Below are 15,075 nucleotides of genomic sequence, written 5' to 3'. Positions count from 1 at the left end.
TTTATAAAATCTTCTACGTAAAATTGATCGTGTACCAGGATTATGTATTATAATTTATAACATACACATATTGCTATACGTTCCGCCGGAGTCACGCGGGCTACGAGAGCAATATCATTGACTATCATTTCAGTTGGTTACATTATCGATGTATCGCACATCCTCACCATTTCCTCTTGTGTCGCAAAATCGAGCGGCACCGTCGACGACTGTGATTCATGGGATTTACATTGTTTAGTACTTTTGCATATTTTATTGGCCATTTCGCGCGGAACGCTATTGATTTTTGGACGAACAAGTGCACTCATTTCCATTTACACGACGTCAACGGCGGGGGACGACAATTCTGCCACGCTACAGTTCCCATGAATTTTGATCGTTATGGCTCATAACAGTGATATCGAGGTATCACTATTTGGATTGTTTCAAAATGCGTGATTCGCGTGTGAATGATCTCATTCACTCTCTGGTTGCCCAACTTGTTCATAGATTACAGAAGATCTATCTTTGTTAATCACATTGTTGTGAAATTATATGTTTAACTTTCATCTTGTCTTTCATAAACTAAAGATTGTTTCGACAAATATGTCGTATGAGGTGGCTAAAAAAATTAAAGCTAAAGTATTTAATTTGTTTAAGAAGTATCTAGTTTATTTAAGAAGGAATTAACTCTAAGTTTATCGAATAATTCGTCGAAACTTTTTTGATCTTTTTTACATAGATCAATGTTTCTTTATAATAAATATCGCGAAATATCTTATATATTTTGATTAAGTGAAACAATTCGATATCAGAAAATTTGTGTCATGAAAAATTAAAGTGAATTATACATTTTGAAATATCTTGGAAGCTGAGAGCAATTACAAAGTTCATTTAGAAAGATAAAAGAATCTAAGACGTTCTCGTGGATATTTCGAATGGCAGATTACATGATTAGAAATTGAGACACTTGGCACAAAAATTTCAATTAACTAGTTCTTATCGACCCTTGAAAAATCTTTAAAACGCGTTATTGTTTTAAATCTTTAAAACGCGGGTTTCTTGTTTCTTTATCTCGATAACGATGATTCATCGAGTTAGGGGAGCCGGCAAATGGAACACACGCGCGATCTTCGATTCCAATTCCGGCGCGGTTGCTCTAAATGGCTTCTCACGAGGAAGTAATAATAAGTGATTCTAATAAGCACACTCTGGAATAATAGTTATTAACTTGGAAGTTTTCGGTCATCTTATTTCTAAGCTAAAATCATATCGTAAAATTAATAGAATCGTTACAGTTTTAACCGTTTCGGTTAAATACGAGCATTACTTTCGACGCTAGAAATTCATGCCACTTGTTTTACTAATGGTCTCTTCATCATTATAGTTTTCAGTGAACACATATAATCGTATTTTATGAAATAACAATAGAAAATTTGAAATATTTTTGTCAGTATAAATAAATTCTAACAATATCTGTGATGCTAGTTAAATCAAAGATACGAGGATGACAAATGTGGCAGTTAAAACAAATGCCATCATTTTTGTGGGTGTGTTCAGAGAGATTGCCTGTAGCAAACAGATTTTACAATGGACATTTTGAACTGTAATCATAATTCGTCTCGGATTCCTCTAACGCAACAAAAACAAGTACGCCACACATGAAGATCGCGATAGCGTCTTTCCATTACGGTGAATCAGATTCCTTGTCATGGTCAGACATGCATACTGCGCGGAACGTTAAAATCTGCAGCGGGAGCGATCGTCTATAGGGAGAACCAATGCCGCTTATCATCGACGGCGGAGAATCGGAGATACGGGAGAAATTCGGCGTCGCCGAATGGTCGCATAATAAGGCGGATCCTGGGTCGTCCGTTGCAGATGCAGCCGGCGGATATAGAAATTTATTGGAAAACTTGGTCGATCTCAGCCGACGGGGAATATATGCCCGGCCTCTCAGGTGACACGACGTGATTCCGAAGGATCGAGGGTAGTGGAGTAGGGTCGGCGAATGAAAGAAGAGAGGGAGAAGAAAAGGAAGTCGGGCGCACGACACGTTTGTCCGCGACTCGTGGCACGAGCTAGAAATGGACTTGAGATATCAAACCGCTTGCCGTTATCTCTATCTCGAACCTACCCTTAATTCCCCCCCTCTCTCTCTCTCTCTCTCTCTCTCTCTCTCTCTCTCTCTCTCTCTCTCTCTCTCTCTCTCTCTCTTTCTCGCTCGCTTGCCTGCTCTCTTTCTTGCTCCGTCTCTCTCTCCCTCGTTCTCTACCAAAAGTCCTCCGTTCGGCTTTGAATGCAGAGTTTCCGGCTCGTAGCGGCTGGACTACTCCCTTCTATGTATGTGACCCACATTGGAGATACCATCGGGCGTGAACGTGCGCGCAGGCGGACGTACATGACGCCATTTCGGAATTCGACTCCTACGTACGGTGCACACACGTGGATATACACAAGTTCATATCCACGCCCACGTGCATCCTAACGATGAGCGTGCACGATCGTGCTGTATCCACACTTAGACGATTTCGGAGGCAACAAAGGTGAAGGAAATTTAGAGCCACGCCATTTGCAAAGTATGATCAGAGTATGTTTTCTCACGTATGGCAAAGTACACGTTGACTACTCCGCTGCTGTTTTATCGGGCTTTCATGTTTGATATTTTGCTTTCGCGTTTGATAACGTACGCACGTGCTCGTATCGTTATCAAGCGAAAAATTACTTATTTGCGTGTTTCATAAATTCGATAAAAGCTTTTGTTTGTTGGTATGGCTACCAGCAGATGTTGACAACGTTGGCGCGAGTTTGCAACCGTGGGTCTGTAAAGCACGTTCGTGCTTGGAACGTAAACACACAAGTGCGAGGCGAATCCTGCTGTGAACTTCTATCATGCGCCGGTCTCTCTTCGGTCATTCCGATGCTCCATCTCGCCAATACCTATCTGATTCCATTTTGCTCCGCAAAAGCACGAGAGGAGAGAGGGTGCGCGAAAGCGGGAGATTTCTGTCGATGAAATAGCTAGACCGCGAAGCAACTGATAAAGCTAATGGCATTGCCGGGAAATGCGTTATATTCATTGCACGTTCCGGCTTATGAAACTTTTTAGAAACTACCATTTTGCTTTAATACTTGTACAATGTATTCATGACTGAGTGTATTTTTTACTTATATTTAGTTCTCTTTTAAATAAGTTTTTTAAATAATTTAATTATTTTTCAAATAATTTAATTCTTTTTACATATTCCATGAGTTTTCGCAATTTCGATCTTCTGTCTGAAGTCTTAATATCAGTAAATTATATATTCGGAAATATTTTCCCCAAAAATAAATCTGCTATTTAAAATGATCGTTTATTGAAAAAAGAAAACGATCTTTTTGATAATTAATAGTACTGAAGCGAGTTTTCCATAAGTTTCCATTCTAATATTAATGTAATACATTTTTTATTAGTGGAACTAATGTAATCATAAGAGAGCAATTTAGCATTTCCACGTCGAGGAAGATTGTTTGACAGTTTGACTTTTATCGCTCCAATTTTTGCTTATCTGACATCTTCACAGCCTTAGAACGTAGATGTTATTACATGGCAAGTTTAACCAAATAAAAGGCTTCTATTATAAGCTAGTTTACGCACACCAATGTTAACAAATATCTACGTGACAGGAACTCGCTGTCGTCGTTTAGAATTGGGAAAGAGTCGAGTATAATAGTTAGCGTGAATGCAAATCTCGGTCCGATATACATAAATTGGCGGCGAGCCCTGCCTTCCTCCGTCCCTCGTCCAAGGCCGGTCGCGTATCGTAGACCGCCGCCAGCACGCGATTTAAAACTTAGATGAGGCCGTCCGGCGACGTTACCTGAAAAATGAATGGATCCCCGAAGAGAGCGAGAGCTTAATTGCGCCTTGCTCTCAACCTCCCCTTCTTTCTTCCTTCATCGGCAGCCGAAGAGCCGGAAACGAGGGTGGATGAAGCGGTAAGAAAGGGAGGGAGGGAAACGGCGCGGCGGTTTACTGATGGAAGACCAGACCTCTTTGGCGCTGTGCTTAACGGTCGACTTGAAATTAAGAAATTAAGAATTAATATGAGCCTTGAAACCGGTCGGGTTCGTCTCTTTCCACCGGGAACGACCGCCACATTTAATTCTCACGCCGAGGGACGAATTTTCCGCGGGAACGACCGTTCATTGATCCGCTGCCGATGAAGTTTGCTCGTTGAGATATCGAGGAGTGCCCGGTAATCACTGCACCCTTGTAATCGCGAATGACAGACCTGAGAGCTTTGATGGCTGTTCTATTTTGAAAGCGCAAAATAATGTGCTTTTCTATTGTTGTTTGTCGCGTTAATTTTATCACTTTGATAAAATCGATTATAAGACGTGATCGGTTACATAAGAATTGAAAGCTCTCGCGAACTAAAATTAATGCCACCTTTTCGTATATGCTTGTGTAATAGAATAAATACAACAATAATTATTTTTGAAGAAAGTATAAGTCAACGATATTAATAGTAAAAATGATATTTGCTATTGTCGTCGATTTATATTCCAGAAGTTATAAATTTTCGTTTTAACAATCTTAATAGCAAACGAAATCTGAAATCATATCTCCCGAATCGATTATTAACGTCCATTTAAATGCAATGAGACAACTATATTTAATAGTCATTTATTTCTTATTTAATTATATTCAATTATAGCCTGACGTATGAATCCGCTTACGACAAAAATTCAAAGCAAAAATAAACAATTTTGCATTCTACGCTCGCATTTCTTTCACCGACTTCTATATTCGTCAATAAATAATATTTCCAACATTCGAATATTTTCGTTTTGTTCCTTTTCGCGTAGAATATTACCGCAGTCTACAATACATCACTTGCAATCGCGCGCACGCTTCCAATATTCGTTCGCCGTTTCGTTTTCACCTGTAGAACACGGGGCGGGGGAGGGGGAGGGCAAGGTGATAGGGCGAGTGGCTGGCGGGGACAGGGGGACCCGTGGACTTCTGGGAGTTCTCCTGCGTCTGCAAACCTGCGCGACTGCGTGGCTGAATAAATAAATTTAATGGCGCTTGTCACGTAGCAAAACGGGATAAATTCCGGGCGTCTGACAGCCATTTAAAACAATGCCGTCGCGAATACACGCCATTTGTAACCCGGTGCTTTTGTTTCACGTTGCTATTCATTCCCCTGCAGCCCCCTGCCGCCCGCGCCGGTCCCCTTCGTGCCGCCACCACTACCGTCACCTATTCTATATCCGCCAACATCACCATCGTTCGACCAATCCGCGAACCAGGAAAGCCACGCCGGCACGTTGGTAGCGGACTGTGCTGTCGGATTCATGCTTCATTTTTTATCCCCGATAAAAATGCAATTAAGGCTCTTTGATAAGGCTCGAGTCGTGCCCATTGTACCCCTTTCTCGACCTTATATCCCGATCCCATTCATCCCGACCAGTTGGAAATGCAGCGGCCATTATTTGCGCGGAAAGATCGCTTACCGTGAAATGTCAACAACCTTCAGCTTCTCTAGATGCAAATCCTGCTTGATAGCAGCATGCTAAGCCGTACCAGACGGACTATACAGGCATCTTAACTTTTATTTCTTTTTAATTTTAATTACTTTTTAAAGCAATGCAAAACTTGTGCGTTTTTTTTCTCAAAACAGCGAAGAGTAAACTGAATGCGAAAAATACCTCATTAGCCTCTTTTTCATTCTGCACGTAAAATAACTTTATTCATTTTAACGTGTCATTAACTGTCCCTGCAGATAGAGAGAGAGAGAGAGAGAGAGAGAGAGAGAGAGAGAGAGAGAGCAGCGTTTTCTAAATTTCTGCGTAAAAAATTAATTTATATAAATTATAAGTAAGATTAAATAATCTATTAGTTTTATCAGACTTCTAATACATATCTTACGTATTCGTCTAGTTGAAAATTGTTTCATACACAATGACTAATCAATTATGTTATTAAGATTGCCCAGAATTACTTAGTACAGTCGAGAAGATTGTCCGAGAAACACTTACATTAAACCAAGAACTCACTCACCATTATTAGATTTTGACAATAGTTATTCTTTTTCGCTGGCATCCTAAAACGCGCCAAGTTCGACTCGATTTTCGCAGTATACAGAGCGAATTCTCGTACGAGCGTCTAAGCTCGCGGAAATACCCGGGGATTAGTTGTCTTGAGAGAGGGAAAACGGGCGGATAGTCGCGTAACAGCACTTCGCGAGCGCTTTTTTTCCCGTCGTCGCGACGTAACCGCCGTATATCACGTTATGGCGCTTATCAGACGGGCGTATATCTCGGGCGTTTCGCGGGCGTGACGACGGGCGGGAGAACCGGGGGGAAGGGAGAGAGTCGAGAGAGTGTAATTCCGCTTCTTCTTTCGAAATTTCTCAGGCTCGAATGGCGGGTGCCAGCTCGACGCGATGCCGCTCGCGCGCTGGAGCATTCCTTCTTCGGGGATGAAGGGAACCAACGCCCGTTCTCGCTCCGGCGAGGGTGCTCGGGCGTGCGGAATGAAATTTATGAGGGTCCTTTATTCCGGCACTTAAAGGGACGGGGGTGGCAAGGGGGGGGAGAGAAGGGAGACGGGAGACGCTCGACTTAAGTTTGAGCAATTTATTAATTTCCCCGTATTTCGGCACGACCCTAGGCGACGCGTCTCGCTCTCCGCCCCCTGAAAAAGAGATCACGCTCTCTCGCTCCCTTCCCTTCCGCCACTACGACGCTACGACTCCGGGTGTGCGCGTTTCCTCGTGGCCGATTCGTAGGCGAATCGTACATCACGCGCGTGTCACGAGAAGAAGTTTAACGTCGCCCACAAATCGTGGCCGTGCGCATTTTTATGCTCCCAGTCGAGAAATTCTTAAATCCACCGAGCAGATGATAATTTATTGCCTTGTTACATATGTTATTTTCATGCTCATATCATATTCACGACGGTATTTTCGTCTGCGTTAAGTCGTACTGAATTTTGCATCCATAATTAATATTCATTATATTTGGCACTTCGTTACGGCTCATCAGAGTCTTGAGTGACCTAATTCGTATTTAACAAGTGGCAAGTTGCCGCAATGTTTCGCGCTATTTCGATAAGCGTTTAGAATAACTCTTTAGAGGTTTGCCCACTAGTTTTAGGAAATTACTTTCTTTGTTGTCTTCATTGCTTTTTCATTTATTTCGTGGCAACTACGCGAAACCAACTATTAATTTCGAGAATACATCTCGGTTTAGAAGACACCTTTTCCCTCCCCCCTTCCCCCCTCTCCCCGATAAGCTCGTCGCACGATTACTATAAGCAGCTTTTGTCTGGCGATGCAAGCATCATTAGCGTCGAGCGTAATGAGCACGCTAATCACCAGCAGACCGCGCGCTGTGTGCTGAAGCACCCCAAGAGAGAAAGAAAAAAAGTACGCGCTGGGACACGTGACTACGAGAGGCAGAGCGAACAAGTACCAGAAATATATGTGCGTTGCGCGTGAGAGAGAGAATTGCTTTATTAGTCTCCTCTCGGCTGTTAAAATTTTACAAGAGTACGATGGAATCTGCGCTAATTGCCATTGGCTTACGAATCTCTGTTATTTACATCATTAATTACTTCAGCTTTAAAAATAACAGGAAAGTAGAATTAAATAAAGGCAGATAAATCGAGAGGAAAAACAAGAATACAGATAATACAATTACGTGAGAAGATAGCGCGGAGAAACAATATTTTCTAGACTCCGATCTGTTACGCGCGCACTTAGCACACCGTATCGAAATGCGAGGGTGTATATTTTTAAAATATGTGTGCACAAATATGTGTTGTAGGAAGTATAAAGCAAATAATATGATGACATCGGCAACATCGATACGCATTGAACGGCGCATTAGATCATTGTGCAACGAATACTGTTTTGCTGGTTTATCGCGTCTCTTTCTCCGGGACGAGATTGAGTGTTGCCTAATTATCGTGATTCCGCTTTACGATTGCATCTCTTTCGAGCTTTAGGATTTAATTCATTAGTCACGTTGATTAACGCATTCATGATTTCGGTAATTACGTAAATGTAAATACGCCACTATTCATTTATCTGCGCGCATTATTATAATTAGCTAGTATTTATAATCCTTATCGTTTATCTGGTATCACAATTATTTACTTTGAATTTTCATTGTATATTATGTATGTCAATTCTCATTGATTGATGCTGCAATATATCGGATATTTGTTTTATTGGTGTCTGAATTAAAATAAATCAGCAGGAAAACGTTAATAAGAATTCTATATTAATATTGGAGCTTGGCATTTTAAAAATTAGTGCTTTCTAGTGCATGCGTTTGCTCATCTATCTCTCTGATTCAAGAAGAATACGGAGTTCGAGTTAGTTTGTCAAACTGAATTCTGTCAATAATTTGCAACAAACTAAATTAAAATGAAGCAATATTATAGATATCTCATATTGAGGTTGTCAGTTTGATGATTAATGTCGTTTTATAGCACGCTTTAATCATCTATCTCCGAGTTAAGCAGATTACTGATTTTGAGATTACGTTATATTTAACATAAAACGTAAGTAAGTTTCTGCGCGTTATTTTACATCGCGGTTTCGCGAAATCTGTTTAGAATTGATTTAAATCCGAACTCTAAGCTGTTCTCACAACGGGGTTGAGTGGAGCGTAAACCGGCAGCCATTTACATTCTCAGACAACACGGTCCGTGTTGCGCAAGTATTTGCCCGGCCGTTTCGGAACATGGAACAGACACGAACAATTCCGGGCGAAGTGCCGTTTTAGCGCCGAACTCGTGCCGTTTTAAACCCGCATGTTTTGTTCCCTTATTTCCACGTTAAGTACGCGTGAGAGGCGAGGCCGGTCGTTTGTTCGCTCTTGTAATTACCGTAATTATTATCGTGACCGAAAGTTGCCGAAGTAATACATAAAGGAAGATTTTCATTGCCCTACTGCGCGAGCAATGTAATATTTTACAAGCGTTCGTTTTATTTGTCTGACTTACTCGAACTGAGAATTGAGAATATTCACGTTATTTTGCGGGCGCCGGTTAAACCATATTTACGCGAAACAAATGTTCAATCTTTTTAAACGAAAAAATATATTTGTTTTGAAAATATGTTTAATAAATCGTATATATTTTTTTTATTAATATTCGTAAACTTGAAAAGGACAATCTATTATTAAAATACATTATGTGTACAATATATATTAAATATATATTAATATATATTAAATATATTGCATATATATTAAAATAAATAATTAATATTTTATTTATTATTAAATTAAATATTCATATTTATATTTTATTTCACATACTTGGGTTAATAACGAATTTGCATTCAATCTTTTACCTGCAACGTGAAATACCAAAATAAATGAAATAAAGAAAAACTATAAGATGGGTTATATAAAATGCATGACAGACAAAGTATTTATCATCGTTATATATCATCACGCACAAATCTGCAAGGTAATAATAAACCTATGTTAAAAATCAGACACGCGAGGGGGAAAGTGCTGGAAGGTAGGATGGCAGCGAGAGGCTGCAGTTAACAGTCCTGTTAAACATTAACTGCCGTTCTGCAGTTTTCTCCATAACTTCAGGTTAACTTTGATTGCAGCTAACGGCCCCCGGGGATAGTACGTTTAAGAGGGAGCCAAGGGGTAGGACAGAGGTTGCGCGGGAGGGTAAAATGGGTTGATGAAGGAGAGCGCGCAAAAGGAAAGGGAGAAGCGTGAGAGAAGGGGCGAGAGGAAGGGGAAAGGTTGGACTACAGGAGGCATCTTATAACTTCTTATAATTACTCAAGACTCGAGGGTTTAACTGCTGTTTAATTTCATTCGGCAATTAACCCGCGCTTTATCGGCGCTCAAAACACCTCGTGCCGTCGTCTCGAACGGCCATCAGCTATCGTTTTATCGTCCGCGGCGAAGTGTCCGCATTGTTCCGCGTGTCGAATCGAAAATGCCGAGAATCCGCGGATTGCAATTTTGCGAGAAATGAATGTTATCCGCGTTAAATATGTTGTAAAAACAAAAAAAAACGTGACTAACAAAACGCGCAGTATTTTATGACCAGACATTCTTTAATAGACTAAAACCAACACCGGGCGGCGACATGATATATAGAAGTTTTATTTGACGCTATTAATTTCTACGCTCCAATGTCGGTGCTCGCGACAACTATTTGTGTATACGTTACAAACGGCATAGTTGAATAGCTGGAATCGCATTTTCGCCAAATAGCTGTTTCTACCTCCCGCGAGAACACGTTTCGGCCGAATGCGAAGGAACACACCTACCAGTAGTGGCACCGCTGAAATTGCAATCGTCGCGGTAGGCTGTAAATTAAAAGGCAGACAACGAGCATTTGCAGCTGACAAGTAATGAGGCGTATAATGATTTTATCGGGCAATTGCCGGTGTTTCATGTTGCAATGCCGATTGGACGAGAATAATGGTTCGTCCGCATGAGGCATTCGATCGTTGATTGCCCATTCGGCCCGTCTGGCCCGGATGCTCGCTGCGTTTGACCGCCCCGACATCGTTTTTCCCCGACCCTTCGAAAAGGTATATAACTATGAGCCATAGTTATGTCCCGCGTCAAAATCCTACTGCATAATCTTCAATTCGTCGATACGTTTCGATCTTCAATCGCCGACGTTTCCCAATCTGCTTTCAGTAACCCATCCATAACAATTTTTCGCTAAGGAAAAGTAGATTCTGAATCTATCAAAAAGATACATTTTTTATATTACAGACTGTCGTTTTATTTTGGATCTCATTGTATCTATCAGAATTACCGTTCATCAGGAAGTTGATATAAGTAAGTTAGTAAAGCTGTAACTCTTAATCGCATTAATAATTGTTGGATTAACGGTAATTACGAATGTAGATAGAACGGAGCGAGAATTAAATTGTTCAAACCCCCCCGCGCGCGCTTGCAATCAGACGCCTTTCTTGCGGCTCGAGTCTGCGTCAAATTTTACACGCGCTCGTTGCGGATTTGCATATTCGTCGAAAGTAATCCACTCGAATTAATCTAATTAGTCGGAAATCGCAATGGCCGTAGACGCGGAAGAGAGGACGGGAGAAATATAGTTGCCGAGAGGAATGAGCGAGGCCACTCTGCATATATAGAGCGAGAGATAGAGCGAACCGTTGCCGGCATGTTGGATTCGCTCGGATTCGCTTCTGGTGAAATTTGTTTATGCAAATAATTCGCTACAGCTATGTAGAATCGTTGGCGCTGCGCTGCTTCTCTCCTTTTCCTTCCGTCTCCGTCGTTCAACCGTATTTCAAGTAGTACAGCCGCGCTAGAATCGGACCTTCTTCATCCATCTTTCAACGTCACCGAACTGAAGCGTCGATTGCTTGAAATTGACAGCGTTATTTTGAGATAATTATCCCGAAAACCCGAATAAATACGTATTTTGTTCAGTTATTTTTGAAAATGCAACGTCTAAAATTGCATAAATATTTTAGAATAGCTATAATATTAGTTTATGCAATCCGAAGATGAAAGGGCAAATATGTCTTATGCGTGAGCATACACAGTAAAAAATTTTGTGTCAATGGAAGTCCACTCTCAATTTTGTGTTAAAATAACTCATTCATCGTGTTATTTTTGACATTTAGAAATGTTATAAATGTCGATATAACATTTCTAAATGTCAAAAATAACACAATGAATGAGTTATTTTAACACAAAATTGAGAGTGGACTTCCATTGACACAAAATTTTTTACTGTGTATAACTTTCCCCTGTTTTCCGGATGCGAAGCTACGCAGAAAATGAAGTATTGCTACGCGAGGCGCGATGCCAAGCCCAAGAAGGTCAAACCTAGAATAATTGAGTATATCTTGATGTATAGGAGTTGATACGATGCATTATCATCATTTTTATAACGCGTGTTTGTACAATGTGTGGAATATTTATGAATTTAACATTGTTACAAGTTACAATAATGAAATATTTTGAATACGTGTCTATAAGAGCAGTCTGCCAGTAAATGCCAGTAATTGCTTAAAATTATTTTTGAAGTGTTATTTATGTTTTTACTATAGATACTTAATTTTATCAAGCATTTATTTTTATTTTATAAAAATTGTCCTTTGTTTCTGGCAGGCACCTTCGTATAATTGCATGGTTTCTTACGGAAATTAATATTTTTGTTATTTGTCGTTCTGATTTTATTGCTAAATCAATTTTATTCTCGGATCAAATTTAATTTCGATACGAATCGACGCGGCGTGAAAGTGTTTTCGCACCCTTCGAAATTCAAATGTATGAAGCTTCTCAGCGCCTGCGGGAGAATATCTCAGTACGGAAAACGGCGTCTAGATTACGAGTTTATCTAAATGGCCCTAGAAGGTGGTAGACGCGCTAAAGTGGCGCTCAGATTATAGGGCGAGCCACCATGACCGAGCCATGGGCGCGCTAGCTAAAGAATGTTTATGGTTTCGTGACAGGAAAAATTGTGTTCTCGGGATAAACTCAAGTAGAATTATTTTTAAAGGTTTCTCATGTCCTCTGCTACGTACCGAGTAAAAATAACGAATAGAAATAACAAAATCGTGTCATTGAATATCATGGGTGTAACATAGATATGCTATTAAAAGAGAAGAGAAATGGGATTATGTAAATATTTTCAAACAGGAGAATTTTAAGCTTAATACAAAATTGGAGAGACTGATTGTGAGTAAAATAATATATTTGAAGAAATTAATTCTAATGCACAACACACACTAGCTTAACAAAAGTGTTAGCTACAAAATTTTCTTAAATTTGTACGAAGAAATTTAAATATGTCTTAATGTGTATTAATATAAGCAATATTTATGAATCAATTTTAAATAAGTGTACTCTGAATAGAACTAGTTTTATGGAGGGTTTAGATATCATAAGATATTTAGATATTCAATGAAAAAAATTAAAAGGAATTCTCTGAAGAAACACGATGTCAAAATTTTCAGTAAAAAAAACCCACGATAAACTCACCGAGTTCGAGACATCTTATATTTTCTGACAAGAGACTGCACCACGAGTTTGCGTTTCGAGAGACGAGATCACCCTTGGCAAGCAAGTGTTTTCATTCGGAATGTAGCAACGTTCGTTGATCGAAATCGAAGCCACCGCCGGAAGATGAGGTTAAAATCCAATAGTCCGGCACAGCCCTCGGGGGGCGATGAAGGTGACAGGGACGCAGGGGTTTCACCGTGGGACGGCACCCTTCGAATTACGAGCGGATGACGAAATTTTGATTTTCTTGGCCGACGGTGCCCTCGCTCTCCCACGTTCCGTTTTCGTTTATTTGATTTTAAACCACGACGTGGCGACCCTTGCGATCCTTCGTCGACTATTTCATCGCAACTCCTTCCTGCAATTTCGCGCAGAGGGTTGTGCGAGAAAACGCTTCTCTACGAAATCTCTTGCTTCTTTCATCGCCTTCCTTCGCGCCGTTACTTTCCGGTCTTTTGGCGCGACCATAATCCTGAAGAATTTTGTCATTCTAAAAGATTTAACAAACGCAGCAATAAAAATTTTACGTTGAAACTTTATGACACGATTACATAACAAACCTCTTAGCTTTAGATGTATTAGATAGATATTTAAAGTAAAATTAATAGAATATATATAACATATATCCACCCACAAATATAAAAAAAACATTAACATATCTCGATTCTATTAAGAAAAAATCAATTTTAAATAGATGAAAAATTTTGATAACGTAATAGTTTTTCGAAATTGTCTCGTAAAAATATCACATCATCGTAATAACGTTATTTATAATAATTTATATTGCAAGCGACACGAAATAAATGTCATTTAATTTGGCTGACATATGTTAAGATATATGGGCGGGATGCAGTCTGCAATTTTGTCTCTCGGGATCTGGAGGCTTCTGATGGCGAAATCCTTTGAGTACGAACCCGCAGCAGGATCTTCTTAAGATTAGTTGTTGGGTGGGTTAAGTTTCAGCCTGCAAACAAAGCAGTCCTCCGTACTTATCGCCGCGCTTGGAGTGTTTTACTTGTCGAGTGTAAATAACTGTCGGCAGAAAGAGAAAAAGGAAAGGAAGAACAGGAGAGAGAGAGAGAGAGAGAGAGAGAGAGAGAGAGAGAGAGAGAGAGAGAGACGGGGGGAGGGAGAGAAAAAGATAAAAAATTTGTACAAGTTCCATTTTAGCAGTATATGATATACATATATGCAAATTGCGTTAGAATAAAATAGAATAAAGTAAAATATGCTAATTTTTTTGCAACAAATAATTCTAAATAATTAAAATAATTTTTTGTATATTAATATATAACTGACATATTCAAGAGTCTCGTTAATAGAATTATTAAAAGGAGTAAACCGCTATATAAGAATCTAATATAGAAAATATTTAGTAATTTATAAAATTGAGTAGAGGAAACATAATCTGAAATATATACTATAGAAGATTCATATTAGATTTGTGAAAAGGTTTACTCTTTCTTCTATTTCTTTTTCGAAATTTAGATACAGTTAAAGATAAACATTAATTTTTCGGTGTCCATAATTTCAAAATGAACGAGTGGCAACGCGATTTCTTCTATTTACCCACGCTTCATAGCTCTATGATTTTTCCGCAACGATGCTTTGTCGCGGCATATCCGGCCGCTTCCGGTACGTCTGGGTCCGGAAACAAGATGGCCGGCGCCGACGCAACCGTGATGAAATATTAGCGGAAAAGCTGGTACCAGGACGAGAGGGATATGGATACTGGGCCCCCGGGAAATTTCGGAAAATCTTTCTCGCCCTCCCCCCAATTCTCGACGGTAACGATATTAGTCGTGGCCCGACGTTTTGGACGTTTTAGCTAGGACATACTTCGGTTCCGCCGGAAGTATGTACCCTTAGTCGTACTCGTAGGCTCTACATTCGTCTTGGCACCTCGTGCTTCACCGCGCGGAATGCATACAGCAGCGGTAATGGTGAAAACTTTATGAAGAGCGAGAAGAGAAGCAGAAAGGTTTGTATTTCTTATCAACAGAATCGAGCCATCCTTGAAATAATTGAATATGCCAGAAAAACATTAATTCAATTGGAAATTTCCTTTAA

General features: G+C 40.0%; 1 protein-coding gene across 6 annotated transcripts in view; it reads left to right on the top strand.

The window, feature by feature from the left end:
* The window catches only part of Rbp6 (RNA-binding protein 6), a 598,496-nt gene that overhangs the window by 414,506 nt on the left and 168,915 nt on the right, over nucleotides 1–15,075 (top strand). The gene's annotated exons all lie outside the window — the stretch shown is intronic.

This window comes from Temnothorax nylanderi, unplaced genomic scaffold (genome assembly GCF_030848795.1).
Source record: "Temnothorax nylanderi isolate EJ_2023f unplaced genomic scaffold, tnyl_v1.0 TNYL_tig0025_pilon, whole genome shotgun sequence".
In the NCBI taxonomy this organism is placed as follows: Eukaryota; Metazoa; Arthropoda; class Insecta; order Hymenoptera; family Formicidae; genus Temnothorax; species Temnothorax nylanderi.
Note: the sequence above shows the minus strand (reverse complement) of the source record. Positions and strands in the feature narration are given on the sequence as shown.